Source organism: Poeciliopsis prolifica, unplaced genomic scaffold (genome assembly GCF_027474105.1).
Source record: "Poeciliopsis prolifica strain line A6 unplaced genomic scaffold, Auburn_PproV2 SCAFFOLD202, whole genome shotgun sequence".
Lineage (NCBI taxonomy): Eukaryota > Metazoa > Chordata > Actinopteri > Cyprinodontiformes > Poeciliidae > Poeciliopsis > Poeciliopsis prolifica.
In genome coordinates this window covers 154,536-162,500 of record NW_026562577.1, presented here as the reverse complement: position 1 = coordinate 162,500, position 7,965 = coordinate 154,536, and the positions used below count along the sequence as shown (strand labels likewise).

Here is a 7,965-nt window from a genome sequence, read left to right as displayed (position 1 = left end):
AATTCCCGCCTCTGTGAGGCCGCCGGCCAATCAGGACGCTCCGCTCTGGATTCTTTCCAAGCAGATGGAAGTTTGGACCTCAGAACCGGTCAGGATCACCACATTCTGTAGACAAACCTCTGGAAAAGTCCAAACTACAATAAACTTTGTCCCCAAGTCCAGGGCAGGTTTGAACCAGTTTAAACCGATTTAAATTCATTTAGGGAAAAAATTGTTTCTTTTTTAACCTTTACTGTAAAAAAACATACATATAAAAAAATAAATTCCCTTCTCACCCACCGCGGGTGGTTCTGATCCTCTGAGCTCGGGTCCTCTACCCGAGGTTATATAGATATAGATCTATATATATAGATCTATATATCCTCTACCCGAGGTTATATAGATCTATATATATAGATCTATATATCCTCTACCCGAGGTTATATAGATCTATATATATAGATCTATATATAGATCTATATATAGATCTATATATATAGATCTATATATAGATCTATATATATAGATCTATATATCCTCTACCCGAGGTTATATAGATCTATATATATAGATCTATATATAGATCTATATATCCTCTACCAGAGGCCTGGGAGCTTGAGGGTCCTGCAGTATCTTGGCTGTGCCAAGGACTGCTGCACATTTCTGGACTGAGATGTCTGATGTTGTTCCTGGGATCTGTTGTAGCCACTGCTCCAGTTTGGGGGTTACTGCCCCGAGGGCCCCGATGACCACAGGCACCACTGTGGTCTTCACCTTCCAGGCCCTCTCCAGTTCTTCCCTGAGGCCCTGGTATTTCTCCAGTTTCTCCTTTTTCCTGATGTTGCAATCACTTGGTATTGCTACATCTACCACAACGGCTTTCCTCTGATGTTTATCCACTACGACAATGTCTGGTTGGTTCTCCATTACCATTCTGTCTGTCTGGATCTGGAAGTCCCACAGGATCTTAGCTCTGGTGTTCTCTACCACCTTTGGGGGTGTTTCCCACTTTGATCTCGGGGTTTCCAGTCCATATTCTGCACAGATGTTTCTGTACACTATTCCTGCCACTTGGTTATGTCATTCCATGTACGCTTTCCCTGCCAGTATCTTGCACCCTGCTGTGATGTGCTGGACTGTCTCAGGGCTCAACCTGCACCTTGTCTGGTATATATAGATCTGGGCCTCTATAGCAATAATTTAGATCAATATCAAGGATTTCAGTTTTACAGTGAATGTTTTGATTTTGAGGATAAATTCTCATGTTTTTCTGGTTTCCGGGTCTTTGCAGAATCAGAACCAACTTGGGCTCATGTTTTGGGTTTTGTGGTGCTGCATATGAACAACTAACCCAACTAACTGCTGCTTTCTCCTCAGACGCCTTCGTCAACAGCCAGGAGTGGACCCTCAGCCGGACCGTACCAGAACTCAAAGTGGTGAGTCCCGGTTCCGTGTGACAGTCGGCCCGGTCCGGTCCGATCAGAAGTAACCGCCTGTTCTTTCTCCTCGCAGGGCATTGTGGGTAATCTGGCCAGCGGGAAGTCGGCGCTGGTCCACCGGTACCTGACAGGAACCTACGTCCAGGAAGAGTCTCCTGAAGGTGAGGGGTTCTGGCGTCGGCCCGACCCGATTCCTCTGGGTTCTGATCAGAAATTAACCAGAAAAATGAGCAGAACCGGGTTAGAGGGTCTCCTCTTCCCGGACCCGACCAGAACATCCACAGACCCAGCTTCACTGCAGGAAGGTTCTGCTGAACAGAACCGGTCAGAACCGACTCTTATCCCATCTTTTATTCTTTTACGTATTTCTATATTTTTATTTACATTAGTACATAAGTTGTTTTTCTTTTACTGCATGTTTGGACCGTTGTGGTCCGGTTGTGGTCCGGTTCTGGTCCGGTTCAGCAGCAGCTGGACTCTCCAGCAGGAAGCGCATTCCTCCGCTCTAAAAATACGCAGGGCCAGGGTTACTGTGGCAACGCAGCCGGACCACAGACCAGAACTATTCTGGTTCTGGAGCGGCGGCCGGCCCGGGTCTTCTCCGCGGTGAGTTCAGGACGCTCAGACAGACCAGCGCTGCCGTTAGCAGAGGTCGGGAACCTGCCAGACCTCCGACCTCTGACCCCGAAACCAGGAGGAAACGGATCCAGAACAGGAGGCAGATGATTGAGCCTGCTGTCCTCTCTCTGTGACCTCTCTGTGACCTCTTTGTGACCTCTGCATGTCCTTCACCCTCTAACCTCACTCTGCTTTGTGTTTCCTCTCTCGCTGCTTTCTGGGACGCTTTGATAATCTAGCTGACGTGGATGCAGGTAAACAATCCATCATCCATCATCCATCCATCCATCCATCATCCATCCATCATCCATCCATCCATCCATCATCCATCCATCCATCCATCCATCCATCCATCCATCCATCCATCCATCCATCCATCCATCCATCCATCCATCCATCCATCCATCATCCATCATCCATCCATCATCCATCCATCCATCATCCATCCATCCATCATCCATCCATCCATCATCCATCCATCATCCATCCATCATCCATCCATCATCCATCCATCCATCATCCATCCATCATCCATCCATCATCCATCCATCATCCATCCATCCATCATCCATCCATCATCCATCCATCATCCATCCATCATCCATCCATCATCCATCCATCCATCATCCATCCATCATCCATCCATCATCCATCCATCCATCCATCCATCCATCATCCATCATCCATCCATCCATCATCCATCCATCATCCATCATCCATCCATCATCCATCCATCCATCATCCATCCATCCATCATCCATCCATCATCCATCCATCATCCATCCATCATCCATCCATCCATCATCCATCCATCATCCATCCATCATCCATCCATCATCCATCCATCATCCATCCATCCATCATCCATCCATCATCCATCCATCATCCATCCATCATCCATCCATCATCCATCCATCCATCATCCATCCATCATCCATCCATCCATCCATCCATCCATCATCCATCATCCATCCATCATCCATCCATCCATCCATCATCCATCCATCATCCATCATCCATCCATCATCCATCCATCATCCATCATCCATCCATCCATCCATCCATCATCCATCCATCCATCCATCCATCATCCATCATCCATCCATCCATCATCCATCCATCATCCATCCATCATCCATCCATCCATCCATCCATCATCCATCCATCCATCATCCATCCATCCATCCATCATCCATCATCCATCCATCATCCATCCATCATCCATCCATCATCCATCCATCATCCATCCATCATCCATCCATCCATCCATCATCCATCATCCATCCATCATCCATCCATCATCCATCCATCATCCATCCATCCATCCATCATCCATCCATCATCCATCCATCATCCATCCATCATCCATCCATCATCCATCCATCCATCATCCATCCATCATCCATCATCCATCCATCCATCCATCCATCCATCATCCATCCATCATCCATCCATCATCCATCCATCATCCATCCATCCATCATCCATCCATCCATCCATCATCCATCCATCATCCATCATCCATCCATCATCCATCCATCATCCATCATCCATCCATCATCCATCCATCATCCATCCATCATCCATCCATCATCCATCATCCATCCATCCATCATCCATCCATCCATCCATCCATCATCATCCATCCATCCATCATCCATCCATCATCCATCCATCCATCCATCCATCCCATCCATCATCCATCCATCATCCATCCATCCATCCATCATCCATCCATCCATCCATCCATCCATCCATCCATCCATCCATCCATCCATCCATCATCCATCCATCCATCCATCCATCATCCATCCATCCATCATCCATCCATCCATCATCCATCCATCATCCATCCATCATCCATCCATCATCCATCCATCATCCATCCATCATCCATCCATCCATCATCCATCCATCATCCATCCATCATCCATCCATCATCCATCCATCATCCATCCATCATCCATCCATCCATCATCCATCCATCATCCATCATCCATCCATCATCCATCCATCATCCATCATCCATCCATCCATCCATCATCCATCCATCATCCATCCATCCATCCATCCATCCATCCATCCATCCATCATCCATCCATCCATCCATCATCCATCCATCCATCCATCATCCATCCATCCATCCATCCATCCATCCATCCATCCATCCATCCATCCATCCCATCCATCCATCCATCCATCATCCATCATCCATCCATCATCCATCCATCCATCATCCATCCATCCATCATCCATCCATCCATCATCCATCCATCATCCATCCATCATCCATCCATCATCCATCCATCCATCATCCATCCATCATCCATCCATCATCCATCCATCATCCATCCATCATCATCCATCCATCATCCATCCATCATCCATCCATCATCCATCCATCCATCATCCATCCATCATCCATCCATCATCCATCCATCCATCCATCATCCATCATCCATCCATCATCCATCCATCCATCATCCATCCATCCATCATCCATCCATCATCCATCCATCATCCATCCATCCATCATCCATCCATCATCCATCCGTCATCCATCCATCATCCATCCATCATCCATCCATCATCCATCCATCCATCATCCATCCATCATCCATCCATCATCCATCCATCATCCATCCATCATCCATCCATCCATCATCCATCCATCATCCATCCATCCATCCATCCATCCATCATCCATCATCCATCCATCCATCATCCATCCATCCATCCATCATCCATCCATCATCCATCCATCATCCATCCATCATCCATCATCCATCCATCCATCCATCATCCATCCATCCATCCATCCATCCATCCATCATCCATCATCCATCCATCCATCATCCATCCATCATCCATCCATCATCCATCCATCCATCCATCCATCCATCATCCATCCATCCATCCATCATCCATCCATCCATCCATCATCCATCATCCATCCATCATCCATCCATCATCCATCCATCATCCATCCATCATCCATCCATCCATCCATCATCCATCCATCATCCATCCATCATCCATCCATCATCCATCCATCCATCCATCATCCATCCATCATCCATCCATCATCCATCCATCATCCATCCATCATCCATCCATCCATCATCCATCCATCATCCATCATCCATCCATCCATCCATCCATCCATCATCCATCCATCATCCATCCATCATCCATCCATCATCCATCCATCATCCATCCATCCATCATCCATCCATCCATCCATCATCCATCCATCATCCATCATCCATCATCCATCCATCATCCATCCATCATCCATCATCCATCCATCATCCATCCATCATCCATCATCCATCCATCATCCATCCATCATCCATCATCCATCCATCCATCATCCATCCATCCATCCATCCATCATCCATCCATCCATCCATCATCCATCCATCATCCATCCATCCATCCATCCATCATCCATCCATCATCCATCCATCATCCATCCATCCATCATCCATCCATCCATCCATCCATCCATCCATCCATCCATCCATCCATCCATCCATCCATCATCCATCCATCATCCATCCATCCATCATCCATCCATCCATCCATCCATCATCCATCCATCATCCATCCATCATCCATCCATCATCCATCCATCCATCATCCATCCATCATCCATCCATCATCCATCCATCATCCATCCATCCATCATCCATCCATCATCCATCCATCATCCATCCATCATCCATCCATCATCCATCCATCATCCATCCATCCATCATCCATCCATCATCCATCATCCATCCATCATCCATCCATCATCCATCATCCATCCATCCATCCATCATCCATCCATCATCCATCCATCATCCATCCATCATCCATCATCCATCCATCATCCATCCATCATCCATCATCCATCCATCATCCATCCATCATCCATCATCCATCCATCATCCATCCATCATCCATCATCCATCCATCATCCATCCATCATCCATCCATCATCCATCCATCCATCATCCATCCATCATCCATCATCCATCCATCATCCATCCATCATCCATCATCCATCCATCCATCCATCCATCATCCATCCATCCATCCATCCATCCATCATCCATCATCCATCCATCCATCATCCATCCATCATCCATCCATCATCCATCCATCCATCCATCCATCCATCATCCATCCATCCATCCATCATCCATCCATCCATCCATCCATCATCCATCATCCATCCATCATCCATCCATCATCCATCCATCATCCATCCATCATCCATCCATCCATCCATCCATCATCCATCCATCATCCATCATCCATCCATCATCCATCCATCCATCCATCCATCATCCATCCATCATCCATCCATCATCCATCCATCATCCATCCATCATCCATCCCATCCATCATCCATCCATCCATCCATCATCCATCCATCATCCATCATCCATCCATCATCCATCCATCATCCATCATCCATCCATCATCCATCCATCATCCATCCATCATCCATCCATCATCCATCATCCATCCATCATCCATCCATCCATCCATCATCCATCCATCCATCCATCATCCATCCATCCATCCATCCATCCATCCATCATCCATCCATCCATCCATCATCCATCATCCATCCATCCATCATCCATCATCCATCCATCATCCATCCATCCATCCATCATCCATCCATCATCCATCCATCATCCCCATCCATCATCCATCCATCCATCCATCCATCATCCATCATCCATCCATCATCCATCCATCATCCATCCATCATCCATCATCATCCATCATCCATCCATCATCCATCCATCATCCATCCATCCATCCATCATCCATCCATCCATCCATCATCCATCCATCCATCCATCCATCCATCCATCATCCATCCATCATCCATCATCATCCATCCATCATCCATCCATCCATCCATCCATCCATCCATCATCCATCCATCATCCATCCATCCATCCATCATCCATCCATCATCCATCCATCCATCCATCCATCATCCATCATCCATCCATCATCCATCCATCCATCCATCATCCATCCATCATCCATCCATCCATCATCCATCCATCCATCCATCCATCATCCATCATCCATCCATCATCCATCCATCATCCATCCATCATCCATCCATCATCCATCATCCATCCATCATCCATCCATCATCCATCCATCCATCCATCATCCATCCATCCATCCATCATCCATCCATCCATCCATCCATCCATCCATCATCCATCCATCATCCATCCATCATCCATCCATCATCCATCCATCCATCCATCCATCCATCATCCATCCATCCATCCATCCATCATCCATCATCCATCCATCATCCATCCATCCATCCATCCATCATCCATCCATCCATCCATCCATCCATCCATCCATCATCCATCCATCCATCCATCCATCCATCCATCATCCATCAGATGGTGTCGGTTCTAGCAGCAGCTCTTTGCAGACTCTTTTCGGTTCTTTTGTCTTATTGATGAAACGCAATAATAAAATTTTTCTGAACCTTAAACTGACCAGCCAGAAAAATGTTCTTACTTCATATTTTAATCACTTTGTTGTTTTTATATTTTTGCTTTATTTAAAACATTTTATTCATTTAGATTTTATATATTCATTCATGTAATTCGCAGCACAAGTAGAGATTGAAAAAGCTCAGGAAGGTCAGATTATTTTTATTCAGTGAAGTAAAACCAGCTAAATGAAAACTGTTTTCAGTTATTTCCTCCTAACTCTGTTTGAACTGTAAATGTTTCTGTTTAACTTGAAATGTTTCCATTAGAGCGACTTCAGGAACCCGCCCGGTTCTGCAGAACCCCAAGCTGACTCCAACCAGCTGCTGCTAGCCGACTGTTAGCCTAGCTAGCCCACTGTTAGCCTAGCCCCACTGTTAGCCTAGCTAGCCCAC

General features: G+C 46.2%; 1 pseudogene; it reads left to right on the top strand.

The window, feature by feature from the left end:
* The window catches only part of LOC129356861 (arf-GAP with GTPase, ANK repeat and PH domain-containing protein 1-like), a 71,880-nt pseudogene that overhangs the window by 4,805 nt on the left and 59,110 nt on the right, over positions 1-7,965 (top strand).